The sequence below is a fragment of the Dryobates pubescens genome, chromosome 11 (genome assembly GCF_014839835.1).
Source record: "Dryobates pubescens isolate bDryPub1 chromosome 11, bDryPub1.pri, whole genome shotgun sequence".
NCBI classification, from domain to species: Eukaryota; Metazoa; Chordata; class Aves; order Piciformes; family Picidae; genus Dryobates; species Dryobates pubescens.
The window spans coordinates 18,617,156-18,633,027 of NC_071622.1; the positions used below are offsets into that span (position 1 = coordinate 18,617,156).

The following is a 15,872-nucleotide window of genomic DNA, read 5'->3' on the forward strand; positions in this document are numbered from 1 at the left end:
TAAACTATTAAGTACATCAATCTTACTCAACCATCTGATGCCTTATCCCATTTCCCAATATTTTGTTTCCCAAAAGTTTATTTAAATTCAGACAGTTGACAATTGCAAGCTTCTGGGTAACCCCTTTTTCATAATTTCTTGTCTGAGCTGTTTTGCTATTTTTCTTTTTGCTCTCTCTTTCTTTTAAAGTTGTTATTTTAATGTTAAGTGAATCTTTTAATTATTTTGAGAGTTAAAGATGATCTCTTCAGTGAGTAAAACCAACAAAACATCCAAGGAAAGAAGCTTATTCTTACTTCTTTTCATGTGTGTTAGCAAAACAATTCACCAGCTCCTTACCTCACAGGTCTGCATTCAAAGAGCCAACAAGTGACTTTGATGATCCCAGCAAATGTTCAGCCAGACCAGATCAGTGCAGCTTCAGCAGATGGACTCTCTTCTCACAGAGCCAAGCACAGGACACACCATTGCTAAAATGGGTATGTATAGAAAATAGAAAAGTACATCCCTGAACACACATTCTTGAGTAAATAACCTCTGCTCTGTGTTCACCCGAATAAAGCACTGCCCCATCACTACAAACAATTAATGAGGAGGAGGAATTATGTACTACTCAGTCTACAGGAAAAAAGCTTTAGAGTTCAGAGATTCTCTACCAGTAATATAACTGATTTTTAAATGTTATTATACCAACTTTGAGACCATACTATGACTTACTCTGGGCCCTTTCACCACCGTTGTATCTTTGTCCTTTTCTAAACACATCCATTTACTAGAGCTCATTCTGTATAATTACATTGCTTTTTCTGAATCATATTTAAAAATCAGCGCTGTAAACTCTACTCTTAAAAAAGAAAGGCCACAGAAAAGGTGTGACCTGAATACATAAGAAATTTTTTTTGAATGAATAGAGCCCTTAATATTTAATTTTGCTTAATGAAGTAAGGCATGAATGTAAAAGGATTACTATTCCCGTAATGTTCAATTCACACACACAAAGTGTAATTCATGGAACCTGGCTTTAATTTTTTTCATATAAATAATTAATGCTGCATTTAAAGCACGTTAAAATGTTTTATTTCTTAATCAGCTAATTTGAGTGAGAAACAAAGATGCCTTTATTTTCATTTTCCTTGACTAGAGTTACTGTAGTAAAAGGTCCCCCCTAGCTTTCACCTTCACTCTCAAGTCTGCTGCTGCCAATTAGTTTTCTAAAGTCACTATTTTACAAAATGTTTCTCACTTTTTAAAAAATGTAGTTGAATGTCTGTACATCACAGAGTTTCTTGTGTTCAGGCAGGGGGTGTTAAATATTCTTTGGGTTGACTTGGGTCAGCTTTAGAAAGCTTCAGACGCTGAAACTTGAGAAGCAGTCGTGTGCTATAGTGATTTCTCCACATCCTGTTAAGTATTAAGTGGTTATTTAAAATAGAGTTGTTATGCTCAGCAACTGACTTAAAGTGCTTGATATAGTTTACAAGACGATTAATTAAATGAGAGCATTGCATGTGATGCACATGTATTTCCATAATCATTCACATTGGCCTATAGTTGCCCTTTAATTTTCATACTAATTAAAGTAACACATTGAACTGCAAATTGTAAATGGCTGCATTTCTTAGTAGATGTTAACACTGATGTAAGCTGAATGGTGAATTAAAAAACCCAAGAATTAAGCAGAGTGTTTTTTGACTCTGATCCATTCAAGTTTCCTTACTCATTCCATTACTGGACCCTGTCCATATTTAAACAAGACTGCATTTTTTTCTGTGTTTTCAGCCCCAGAAAAATCTGAAGCACAATGCACTTATTTTTTTGTATTGTGGTCTCTGGTTAGTTGGTTTCCATCTGATACAATAGAGCAGTTATACAGGGTTTGCAGTTACAGATTAGGTTTTGAAAGTGGTGGTGGGACTGAGGTTTGTAATCTGATGGGCAGAAAGAAAGAAAACCGAAATGTACAGCTATTCCACCAGTAGTTTTACCTCTTAATTACATCTGACCCATTATCCTCCTTGATTCTTGTTCAAATCTTGACACGGCTGACTTGGAACCCGAAATGCAAACCAGAGGGCTGTACTTTCAGGTCACATCAAGCAAGAGGGAAGTTACTCCCTAGAACATTTACTGGGACTTGGAAAAGAGAAGAAGCAGATAGGAACAATTATCCCATGGCTCATACAGCTGCCGGCATTTTGACTTGGCACATGCTCTGATAGGGACAACTGCATCCACCTCAAGCAGCCTCTAGCATGTAGTGGACGTACAGGAATTGATATTGAATGAGAAGAAACATTGTACTGTAGGCATATAAAAGACAACTCTGAAAAAAAATATTTAAAAAAATCCTTGACAAAAACCCCTTCTGTTGAGTCCAACAGCTCAAAAATTAACAACTAATCACTCCTTTCAATGTGTCCTCCATCTAATTGCTTCCATGATGAGGTAAGGTTTTGTTGTGGGCTTTTTTTTCCTTTCAGAAATGAGCATCATAAAAGATTTGGTTTTAATTTAAAATGAAAAATTCCTCCACTCCCAGGTGACCTATCCAAGAGAAATAATAATAAGCACTCGATTGCTCAGAGAGCATCAGCTCTTACACATATTATGAGGCTGAGCGTTCATGCTCTTTTACACCCCCCCCTCACTGCTCTCTTCCCGCAGTGTGTCCTATCTCCAGATCCTAACTTGGCTCAGTCCAAGATGTTATATGTTAAAATTAACTCTCAGATCAGGCTGGAGTCAGTGTACTTGGCAAGAAGGAGAAGAATCAAGACTGCAAGGGAGGGAACAGCTTTGAGAGGCTAAGAGGGAAGCTGCAGCCCAGAGCAAGGGTTTTGGGGGGAGGGGTGCAAGCCACAGCAGTCCTGCAGCAGGACACAGCAGCAGAGCCAGGTTTGCTCCCAGCTGCTTTAAGCATTGTGCTGTTCCCAAGCTGCTTCTTGCAGGCCAGGCAAAGGCTTCCCCTACATTTGCCCTCAGGCCCTGAGGCTGCAGGCTCTGCTCCTGCATTGATGGGTGCACCCCAACATTCCCATGATATGCTTTATTCTAGCAAAAGTCTTCTGAATTTCAGTCATGGCAATGCTGAACAACCATGCAGTGCAAAATTAATGGAGTCACGCTGAGGGAAGACCAATAGACTATGGTAATAATGCAAGGCCTTTTTTCCCCCTCATAAACCAAATTTTCCATATATTTCTGAGAGATTAATTTAGATTTAGGGAGGTTTTGAGTGAGGTACTGGAAAAAGGACTCTAAATGTAAGGCCGATTTCTACCTGACCTTACCTACTACATCAGCTGCCACTGCTCCAATACATTTATATATGGCAACGTACATGTGCTTCAGCTTAATTACCTTGGAACCCTACAAAAAAATAAGCCTTTAAAATGTTTTGATTGCAAATTTAGTTTTTCCAAGAGCTACACAACAGTGGTACCATCCATCGACTAATTAACCATGTATTTGAGTTAAAAAAAAGGACAATAACTCTCGCTTACATGGACACAGTCCTGCTTGCCTGTAATGGGTTGGGGCAGGTCCCCTCCCCACCACAGGCAGAAATAACGACTCAGACAAACGGATTGCAAAAGTGATGAAAGTTTAAATAGAAAGCGGTGAATGTTACAGAAAACCCAAAGCGCAGTGACAAAGAAAGATCCCATCCCCACCTGAGGGTGCATCCAAAACCCCCAGGGCTCCTTCTTCCCCCTCCCTCTGCTGGGCTAGTCTCAGCTGGCCAGGCCTGAGACTGCCCATCCCCCTGTGGCCTTGGGCCCAATCAGGCCCATGGCCGGGAGATCTCTCCCCCAGTTACCAAGTCTCGGAGAGGGAAGGAAAGAGGAAGTGCCAGACCCCACCGCAAAATGTATAGTGGTGCAAGGGATTATGGTAGAAATACCTAATTTCCTGAGTCCACCCACTGGGATGGACTTCTGGACACAGGAAACACCCCTGTAGCAGAGGGCACCCAGCCCAAACTACGACATTGCCTTAAACAGATGACACATGTAAACAGGCATACACAGAATTAAGTAGTAATTTGGGTTTGTTGGATTTCATTTTTCCTTTGAGACTGGTTGCTGTAAGTGTAACGTTAGATTTACTTTCAAGTTTACCCTCAAACTCTGCTGTAAGGAGGAGTTATAAAGGGAAGAAAAAAAAATCCTAAAATGAAAAACTCTTGAAGCTTTCTGCCTCCCATGACACAAAAGGACTTGGTGCCTGCTATGTGGGAGGTCCAGTTGATTCTTACACTTGGACAGAAATCTCCTCTCCCTCTCTTTTGGTCCCCTAGCTTTTCTTTGCACTCACTAAATATAGCATGGAATTTCTTTTCCTCCATTGTCGCCTGCAGAGATTGTCTCAGATGGGATATGGCTGGTGAGGCACAGTAGGACAATTTTACTGACTGGCAGGGCAGTTTGCTTTGCAGACCATGGTGCAATCTGGTATGAAAGCAGGGTGCTGGGCATCTGAGAAGGGCGCTTACAGGAAAGCCAGTGGCCTAGGAAGTCTTTAATGTTTTCAAAACCAAACCCTTTTTACACAGACTTATGACAGCTGATTACGATGAGCAAATTAAACCTAATTTCAAAGTTACTCCTGGGTACAATTGTCAGGCTTTCATTCAGGAAACTCTCTAAACAAGCGCTTGACTTTAAGCAGGTGCCTAAATCCCAGTGAGCACAGTAGGACTGATACACCTGTTGTAGTGCTTTCCTGGGCAGGGATGGTCCTCAGCAAGTGGTATGCCACATCCCAGGAGTCCCAAAATCCAGGTGGCTTATTGTCTTCCAAGTTTAATTGCCAGTGCTCCCCAGCACTGGGATCACACCACTACTAACCAGATTTTTATCTTAGTGCACATTATGCCATAGTGAAACCTGCTGCAGCTCTTCAGGCATCTCTCCTGCTAACAACCTGTGGAAAGGAAATCTGAGCATGAAAGCCATCTAAGAAGGTTCACAGCCAGAAATTGTGGATATGCTAGTGTGGATAGCAATGCTGTTCTTTCAAGCCATGAACAGCGCATTAGGACAATCCCTTGAAGTTGGAGCTGGGGCTTTTTTCCCTTTTTTATTCTCCTGAAGATCATCATGATGGTACTGGCACAGCCACAACAGTACCAGGAACCTCAGTAGCAGAAATCCTCTCCTACCACAGTAGCAGAGTGTAGACAGTGTGCATAGTCATGGTATTATCTCTTTTAGAAGTTACAGATGAGCCTGCTCAATGGCAAAATTACCATGCTGAGAAAAGGTCTTCTTACCCTAGAGTAGGAAGCTACAGAGCTGGTGGGGAGAGAAGGAAAAGGAGAGATTTGCACTATAACAAGTAGTGGGAATACTTTTTTGAGCATTAACACTGATGTAGGCAAGACACAAGACCTGAAAAGCAGCAACCACTTTCAATGAAAACCCCTCCATATTTCATAAACTTCCAGTTATTTAATTGCAAAGAAAACCCAGAGTTTTCATTTCTCTTCCTATTTCCCTGCTAGCAAGAGGAGAATGGGAAAGGAAAAAGAGAAAGGGTCATCACTCACCTTTTTAAGGTCTTTCTTCTTGCTAGTGTGACTTGCTTTGGTTATTTTTTTCATTGCTTATTTTCACTCACATAAAAGGTCTACAGCAAAGCACTTGTTTTGGTTAAAACCAAAATTAAATCTGATCTACCGCTGAGGGAAGAAAACAGCTGGCTCTAAGGAAGACAACCTCTGTATCAGTGTGCTTACATATTAAAGAGGGCAAACATGCACTGACAGACCAGCGTAGGTCAGATCCGTGGGAAAAAAAAAAAAAAAGAAAGAAAAAAAATATTTTTAACAATCTTTCAGCCCTTACTTTATTAGACCTTAATTAAATCAATGGGTCACAGCAACAGAAGGGGAAAAAATGGTTCAGCCAGGGGACACTAACCAACCCCTTTCACTAGACTGAAAGATACCTCTTAAGCAAGAACTAAGCATTAAACCAAGATCTGCCTCATGCAATACACAAATATAGACATAATTTCTGAAGAAAAAAGTATTTGTAAAGCTATCCTTTCTTGAAAATAAAATCCTGATTGCCAGATATTGCTAATAAAGTACATGAGTGAGCATGTTTGAACAAGGACAACCAGGCAAATCTTTGGGGTTTTGGGTGCATTTTAGGGACCCCAGTGCTGAAATGAGCACCAGCTCTAGAGTCTGTTGGTGCTGTTGGTTTCAGATGATGACACAATTGACTTGACCATTAGACCTGTGAGCAGCAATTGAACCATTTAACTAGATTAATTGAAAAGTCTGTATTTGCCTTTTTTTTGTCCCCACAAACTTTGGCTAGAAAGCTGAACCCTCCCTAAATTCTCACCCTTATGCATGACAAAAAGGACAAATTCAGTCACATTAATACAACCTCAGTAGAGTCAGGAAAGATGAAAAGCTTCATTCCTGGGAGAGAGGGTGGCACTTGACCTACGGTGGCCAACATGACTGACAGAGTGAATGCTGGCAATATTCAGCAACAGAGTCTGGCCCCCAAACCAGCATGTACGCACTCTGAAAGAGCTGTATTTCAAACACAGACAACACAGAGAGAACCTATTGGAACAAAACAGTTAAGGTGGGCACCCTGCCTTGAAGATATAAATTATTATTGCAAAGATATTCAAGCACAAAAATACCTTCCTTGTTCTTCACAGCATACATACAGTGTTCTTGCCCTGCAGGATCCAAGCCAAGCAGCAAGGCTGAGCTGGCATGCAGCACAGCCACGTCCCTCTGTCCCAGCACAAGCCCAGCGGAAGGAAACATGACTCAGAACTGGAGTTTTCTCTCCTGCTCAGTCCTAGCTCTGAGGAAAGTTGACTTCCCCCCATACCTAGGTCATGACTGTGGACAAGGAACATCTCCCCAGTTCTTGCCCCTCTTCTGGATTTTGTGCAAATCAGGGTCATCTTGAATACGTTTGTCTGATTCTTACCCTAAACACAGACCCAGGATCAAGGAAGTGCCTGTTATAGCCTTACAAAAGAAAAGATGTATTTATTGCCTCCTTGATCTCTGCCCCATTAGGAGACATTTTTACATCCTAAAGAAGAAATAGTAGACTTTAACTAAAGCATAGCAATCAGCATTCAACAAAGTCCAATTCTCAATAGTTATCTATTGAATAACATCCAATACTTTGATCAGCTTACAATTGCTGGTTCAGGTACTTTTGGTTGTGGCTCATTCTGTAACATTACTCCCAGAGCATTTGGAGCATTACATGTGCCATTTAGCCAGGGACAGGGTGGTCTCTCCAAAGACCCAAACAGCTCTGTGCAGCTTTCCTGACAGGATGCATCCTGGAAATATCACCAAGTTGTCATAAAATACCTTGCCTTAATAATAATTATTTGTCTCTACTCCTTAATACACTGTTGCACAAGAAAGTTAATATTTCCAAGGCACTGGGGTGGGATACCTTTTCCTGGAAAACACGCTCTCAACAGGAAACTCAAACATAGTTATCTTAAGTAGATTTAAATAATTAAATCCAAAATTCTCAAGCCACTTGCTGTTTCAAATTTATTTCTTTAATAACAAGCTTGTTTCAGCAACACACTGGATTAGAGTTTCATTTATTCAAAATTTAAGGTCTGTCCCACTCTGAGTGTTATTTTAAGTATTTAGAGGAATGCTTGTGAAAATGAAGAGCTTGTTGCATTATAAATTAATTTCCTCTGTTTTGCACAGGCCACGCACAGTGCAGCTGTGAAAGTGCTCTAAGAGCCCTGGCAGTGTCCTCAAGCTCAACCTAGATGGGCAAGTCTTTGTTTTCACACTGAGGAGCTGGCCCTTTCTTAGGTCTTCAGCTGCAAGTACTTCCTGAACAGGGATGCTGACACAGCCTGGTCAGGGCAGACAAAGAGGGAGCGTTTAACGACAGCAGTGACTGTTCACTGGGGAGGCAGCCCAGGCACAAACAGACGGTTTTGTGCAGAGGGGTCAAGCCCGGCGCCCACAGCACCGCACCAAGTGGTGTAAGCAGCTCCTCCAGCAGGTGTTACCTCATAAGGAAGGGCTCAGCAACGCTTGCCATCCACACAAGCAATTTTACAAACAAGCGAGTTTCTTATACATTCTTCATCACCTCCAGGCATTCATATTCTTTTTAAGTACAGGAACATTAATTAGATTTTGACCACAGACCCCAGATTTGACTTACCCTGACAGGGTTTCCATTAGTGTAATCTGTGGGGGAATTCACTGTTTTAACATCTGTGCGCCTAAGGCCTATCTCACATTTACTGCCGTAGTCTGAAAAGCCTCCCTTGTACGGCTGTGTGTTTCTTCATGCTCCCAATTTCACAGAAGTCATTTCAGCACCAAACGGTAATTAGCAAAGGGATGGGCCTCGGCTGACATGAATGCAATTTATTGTTTTCCACAAGGCCCTGAACCGAGCAAACAAAGAACACAGTCTTGCTGTCTGGCATTTTATTAACTTGTATTGTGCAACGTACCTTACTGAAGGGAGATCTCTGAGTAAATGCAGCAGCTAGTATGCAGTAACGTGTGTGCTTTTCAAGAATATTAATTTCAGTTCAATTAGGCAAGTTTTGTGGGACCTCAGCTTCTAAAATAGGACAGCCACTTTTATAATTATCTTCTGTATTAACTTTATCACCACCCGACTTTTTACATAAATGCAACCTTTCATCTTTAAAATGCCAACACTTCTTCAATTTTGGCAACCGTACAGCATTGCTAATTATTTGCTCATTATGTGTGGTTAACTGATGAATCATTAATAAATGAATGAATGGCTAATATATTTTTATGGTAATTGGAGATATAACTGATTGCAGACTTCCTTTGCTTCTCAAAACTGCCTTGAATGAGCAGTAGCTGCTTAATTGTTTACAGATGATATTTATGCCACTGACAAGCTCTTCCCATCACTGTGGTTTATCAGAGGTGAGTCCTCCCTGTGCCAGCCACCGAGAGCATGAAGGGCATGGAACATGATGCTCTCCTTTCCCTGCAGCCTTGCAGTAGATAGGCATAAACACACAGTTTGGATGAGTTTCCCACCAGCTCCCTACAATGGCTGGGAGCAGCAGCACTGACACCATCACATTTATTGTTGGCATTACTTGGAAATGATACCTTTCTGTAAGTGTTTGCCTGCAGTCTGGGTATCTGCAGTGAGTACCACAGAGCGAGCAGAGAAATCAAGCCCCAGTGACATTTTGTTTTAACTGCATACCGTGAATTACAGTAGATGGCTTACACAACCTCTCACTGCCACTGCACAGTTAATGAATTCAGAGCTAATTACTGGGTTGATTTCTTTCTTTCTTCCTTTTTTTTTTTTTTTTTTAAAATAACCTATCTTTCCATAAATCATTCTTGGGGTGTACTCTTCCAAAACATAGCATTTAAATGTTTGACAATTCAAATCAAAAAGAAAAGATAGTAAGATAGCCAAACAAGGCTCCTTTAGCTACGCACACACATCCTGAAGATCAAGTTAAAAATGCAAAGGAGATTACCAATTCTTAATTATAATTATTTAACCAGGTGGGTAGTTTCTCTAATGAACAGTTCTATGAAAACAGAATAACTAATGATGGTCTTAAAGAAGTCTTTGTCTTCCCATGTACTAATGATCACATTTATAAATATGCAGGAAGGCCCCCATGTACATTGCTAATGATAAGTAATTAAGCACCAGGCGTCAAAAGCTATAGAAAAGGGTCAGGGTAATGCAAAAGAAAATTAAAAATGCAATAAAATAAGTTGTGGAGCAAGATTAAATTCCTGGCTTCTGCAGGCCTGGCTATAAAGAAATCTTTTCCCCCTTCAGTATGAACCAGGGCTGCTGTGGGGTATCAAAACAAAACCTTCTAAGCACTTCCATTAGATTTTACTTGCCTCTATGCTTGTACTCATATTAAAACCAAGTGAACTACCAACCATTTAAAACAGACGCTATATTCAGTAAAGCTACAGTTTTTCTCAGTGTTTATGAGAAACCACCATGGCTGAGATTATTACCAACCTCCTCAGAAGCACTTCAAAACTTCTGATGAAAGAAAATAGGGACATATTAAAATTGGAATCTGATTTCCTTGTGTTGGGGTGGGTCGGTTTTTTTTGTTTTGTTATTGATGTTGGCGTTTTTGTATGGGTTTTTTGTTGTTGTTTGTTGGGTTTTTTTGTTTGGGTTTTTTGTTGTTATTGGGGTTTTTTGTTTGGTTGGTTGGGTTTTTTTAACTTGGAGGTTGCATGAAAGGCCTGTGATTCAATCCCTAGCTGAGTCCCCACCAAGGAGTCTCAGACCCAAGACGCAGAGAATGAGCTAGCTCAAGCCCAAACCTTCCGTTCAGCCACTAAAGCCAGACCACAGACCACTGTGAAGCATTAAAGACAGTTTACAAATTTAAATTAAAAAAAAAAGGGGTTATCTTTGGTAGCAAAGACTGGTTTGTTTCTCTGAATGTAAAGCTGTTAAATGCAGGTAAAGCTGATACTCTTTCCTGGGATCTCAGCATGGCTCCTAATGGCAGCTGCAGCACCCAGCACTGGCCTCCCTCTGGCACCCTGCATGCACGGATCGTCACCACAGCCAATCTCCTAGCAGCAAACCCCAGTTTTCTGCTGTTGTAGTTCAGGATTCAAAAAGATGACAGTCTGGGTCTAAGGGAAGTAATGTATTGTTACTACTTCTTAATGAAAGCAGAATCAAGGTTGTTTTTTAAATCACAGTGAGGAAATAGTAAAGGGAAAGACAGGCAGAGTAAGTGGGACAGAAACAAGTGCTGTCCCTTTGCCATCTACCTCACAAAATGGCAATTCTGTAGCTGCAGCAGCCTTGCCATGTCACAGGGCCACAGCCTTCCCTAACATGCTACCCCATGGGCAGCAGCTTCACAAGATTTATTGGCCTGATCTCAAATTTAACCAACAAGTTATATTAAAAAACACAGTGCTCATATTTAGAGCTTGTGGCATTAATTGCAAATAACACTGTGGCATTTCAGTCAGGTAATACCAGTGACCCTCCTGCACTTCTAGCCTTCCAGGACTTCTTTTTGAGAATAATCTCAGTATTTGACTTCCAAACTGACTGTTCATTGTCTCACATGGGGTATTTCTAGCACCTCCTTCACAGTATCACAGTATCACCAAGGTTGGAAGAGACCTCGAGGATCATCAAGTCCAATCTGTCACCACAGACCCCATGACTAGACCATGACACCTCCTCAGTTCAGTCTCTCCCATGAAACACCACAATCAGAAGAGTCTTCAAGGCCTTGTTGGGCAGCATGACATGAACTGACAAGTCAGCTCAGTTTTCTCTTTTATAGGGCCATGCAGACCAGCCTGCCTGTTCAAGCTGTTTCATTTTGTCTACAGATGAAAATCAAATAACCTGAAATAAAGCCTTGACAGTGAGCTGCTGTGGTACAAGAGAGCACACTTGGCTCTGAGAGCAGAGCACATGCTTCAGTGGGGCTGAGGTCCAAATGGGGCTCCACCTGGGGCTGAGGTCCAAATCTTCCTTCTGGAGGTAACTGTACCCTGCAAAGCATCACAAGGGGCATCTTTGGCAGTTCACGATCTCCTGACATTGTCACTTAATTCCCTTAGGGTTCTGAGCCCATGCACGGGGCTGCACTTGCTCTGCTTGAATGCTGTGCAGCCCCATGGAGCCCCACACCTCTAGGACTGTCCATGAGGGACAGCTTGCACTGCCACAGTGCTGCTGCTGTGGGCAGGGTCTGCAGGAATGAGTGCCTGTGTTGCTGCTTCTAACTGCTAGAACACAAGAGGGATAGGAAAAGCAGGTATTGAGTTATAGTTATCTTCAATTAAAAAAAACTAATGTTTATCTTCAATTAAAAAAAATGTTTATCTTTGAAAATACATATCTGTTACTGACAAGCTCTGAAAGCCACTGCTCCAAGCCTGTCAGTAAAACCAAATGTTAAATGGAAAATATTTGCCAGGATTTAAAATTAGACCTACACATTACTTACAGATGTTTCAATGAAAAACACTTGAAACTCAACCACACAGAGTAATAAACCCCACAATAGTGTATTTTTTTATGCTTCAAGTTAATTTTTATTATATAAGTAGCCATACGAAGAAGCCATTGCATACTGCTTAAATTAAATGTGGAGGAATGAAATCAGCAGTATCCCTTTACAGCATATGGTCCAGCAAATCAAATTATAAAGCTTTCCACATCTCATTAACTGCAATGAGTACAGTGAGATTTCTAATAAGTCACTTCTTTTTCATGTGAGAGGTGAGCAGTGACTTATTGTAAGTATTCTCACAGGATGACCCTTGTGCTGAAATTAAGAACTAATCTAAAATGGGAAAGGTCATCTGGTCAAGTCTGATCATAACATTTCCTCGTTATTGTTTTAGTTGGCATTGAAGCACATGCTTTCCTGGTGCACCAGCTGAAAAATGCCTTTGATAATTTCACTGACAGCGAGTAACCCACACAGTGCCATTTAATGAGTTTGGGCTGGATTAGCTGACAATAAAGAATACAATATAAATGCTTTTATAGAAAGAATTTTTCAGCAGGAAAATTTCATACAGGCGTACTTAACTAATTTATTTGCATTTACCATTAAGATGTCAGTCCAAGTACTGCTCTGGTGAAAACTCCTGGTGTCCAATTAGATTGCAGTCTCCCGAATCTCAGCCTCCCCTTGGAGGGAACCTGCTCCCAGTGCCCTGCTCACAGCCCACCTGTAGCTGTGGCTTTGGTTGCAGCGGGCACACTGGGGAGAGAGCTACATTCAAACACTCACTTCCTCCTCTGCACAGAAAAATCAAATCATCGTACAATTGCTCATCATGTGGCTTGGCTTTATGTGGATTCCTGACTTAGTGGCAGATCTGATTCAGGAACTGAGGCATTCCTGGCTCCCTGTCTTGGGCTCAAATCTCTAACCTGAGTCCAATCTCCCTTCCGCCATCGGTCTGAAATTGTTTGCTCTAGGATATGTTGACCATAAAAATAGAGCATAGTGCACAATGAGAGAATCATCTCAACACGGTGGAAAAGAGAAAGATCAGCCAGGACAGCTGAAACACTTGGGAGGAAAATCAACAGGCTGTTTTTAGTAATTACAAAGTTGTTGGCTGATCTGATGTAGCTGGGCAGGAAATTCCATAGTTTTTGGAAACCATTGACAAAAATGTTCTGGCACTTGCATTCTCTCTTTTGTACTTCAAGAAGAGCTAATGCACTGTGCCCAAGAAGTTCAGCACGCAAAAGAAAATGGCAGACAGCTTTTCAAATAAAATGTGGAGACGGATCGTCTTCCACAGTAGAAGAAAAACACTGCAACTTACTCAAAACCTCCTGACACACCACTCTATTGACTAGGCAGTAGAGGGAATGTGATCGTTCCCGCCAGGACGTTACACTTGGTTATTAACCTCGTGGAAAATTCTGTAGGACTGTAAACCAATCCTCAAAGGATGGATTTCTTTCTTGGTCTAAAAACAGTGCCTTACTTTTGTGCAGCCACCACTAAGAAGTCTGAAATCAAGCTACTGTTTAGATTAACTTAATTCCCCCTTAATGTTCATTAAACACTAAACTGTTATTCCAGGGCACTTCAAGATAAGTTGCTAGAGCTAATTTTTGGGAAAAGCAGTGTTTGAGTGCAAACTCCAGACTTATGTCCACGTCATTTCCTTTGGGTTATTTTAAGCATCTAGCATCAAATGTGTCCAGGAGCCTTGAGGTCCTCAGGCCCATAGTGGGGACTAGCATGAACCTGCACCTGCCATACGTCCCTGGAAAAGGGGAACATGGGCTGAGAGCATCTTCACCAGACAGCGCATAGCCATGTGCTCATCCTGAGCAGAGACTAAGCCACAAATCAGCAGCAGCAAGGAGAAGAACATAAAGAGACAGAGGATGGGCACCGTGGGGCTATCCAGTCCCACTGGCTCATGGCCACATGTGTGGCACACAAGCTTCACCATCAGCTTGTGCTTCCCATGTCCTCTATACATCAGCCAAGCTTGCTTTCACCCTGCTTTCCAAAACATTTGTTGGGTTGGGTGGTGCTTTTTAAGTGCAATGGAAAATTCAGGGAATGGGGAAAGCTTAAAAACACAAGTTGGAGCGGTGACGCTCAGACTGCAGAATGCCTGAAAAAACACGGGAATTTTTGGCAGACAACTCTTACATCTCACTAGAATTAACTTTTGACCTCCAGACCTCAGAGAGTCAGAGTTTCAAAAAAATGCAGTTTGTACTGTGTGCACTGAATTACTGCAGTTCTCATGTGCATACAATCAGGCAATTATATATGCAAAAGTATAAATTAATTAGTGTCAGTAATTTAAAGCTACCTACTTTGCTGCAGTGAATTAAGCTGAATACAACAAAGAATCTACCAAACAAAAGCTCTGCCTCTTTCCTCTGTACAATGATTACAGTCCTTTGGCACCTCCAGTTATTTATATGCCACTGCCTTTAGCATCTGCTGGAGATCCACTGCAGAAGGACAGTGTATGATGGCACAGTTGCAGAGCTTCAATGAAAAAGGAGCTCATTTAAGAAGGCATTTGCCCCTCTCCACTGAATTCATCTGATGCATTTGATTGTGCCTAGTTAGTACATTTATCTAACTACATATTGACATTCCGGGCATACTGGGGAAAAAAAATAAAATTGATGACACACTTGAACACAGCACCCTGCAGCTGTTCTGGAGGGGATTAATTTCCAAAACACGGTGAGCTGTTAGTGAATTTGTAGCTCCCACTTTGAGAGCTTGGCCAGGCTGGTCTGCATGAGGGTTCAGGGAGTGTGGACATGAGGTCATCCTCCCAGGATCATCAGAGCCACAACTGAAGGAAAGCTATTGCTTTCCAAACACCAAATGTAGGCAATTGCTATTAGCATTTCCATGCATGTTTTACTTTAAATAGTTGCTGGTTGCTCATCCTTCCCGTAGCTGAAAATTACCTACATACCTAAATGCATACACTTGTTATGTGCCTGCATATATTCATTTTAAAATAGATATGCATATATAACACAAAAGTTCTCCAAAGCTTGTTCCTGGAAGGGTAATAACACAGAAATATTTAAGATGATTCAACAGTGGACGGCTCAGCAGATGTCTCCAGCATGGTGCAAGACATTAACATCTGCTGACTCATCATCAGAGTTAATTCCTGCCTGGCTCATGTTCCCGTCATCTCAGCAGCAATTTAGTACTTGGTAAATTTTCTCTCATCAGGAGTAAATGTTATCACAGACTTGTGATTATGTGCTATTTGAAACTCATAGAGCTAAAGCCATGTGTGATAATAAAAGGTAATTGTTTACCTTTGAAGTCCATATCTAGGGCCTTCACTGCACTCTGCCGGAAACTGGGCCAGTCCACGACCGCTCAGGCACCCACACTGCCATCTGACACCCCTCACCACGGCGTGAAAATTAGGTGGGTGCACATGCAAGAGTTGAAACAAGCTAGTGGCACTTTTATAGACTTGTTTTCCTCTACTGTAAAGTAAAACTGAATGCATGAATTCAGTAAGGAAAAGCTCCCCTTTGATTAAATGTAATGACATTTCTGGCTAGTGTAGTGTAATCAAACTTTTGGCTGCTGGAAGGATGAGCAATGCAAAACTATCTACAGACCCATAAGCATACTTAAGCATAGATGTACATATCAGTCATGATGGCAGGTACAGGAGCATGTCAGCATGGGAGTGCCCTAAGCCAGCAGTGCTGCCATGTTCTTGGGGTTCAGCCACACTTTGGCTGAATGGTACTTGAATACCTGAGGCTATGGTTTCCTGTGTGTACAGCCACCATGTACTGGACACTGCAGCT

General features: G+C 41.6%; 1 protein-coding gene across 6 annotated transcripts in view; it reads right to left on the minus strand.

Moving 5' to 3' along the window:
* The window catches only part of LMO4 (LIM domain only 4), a 112,484-nt gene that overhangs the window by 85,960 nt on the left and 10,652 nt on the right, over nt 1-15,872 (minus strand). The window contains exon 1 of one of the 6 annotated variants that reach the window (XM_054165432.1): nt 340-439. The exons of the other annotated variants lie outside the window; for them this stretch is intronic. The gene's annotated coding sequence lies outside the window, so the exon portion shown is untranslated. Of the gene's footprint in view, nt 1-339; nt 440-15,872 lie in introns of those variants that run through there. 6 annotated transcript variants of the gene reach the window in all.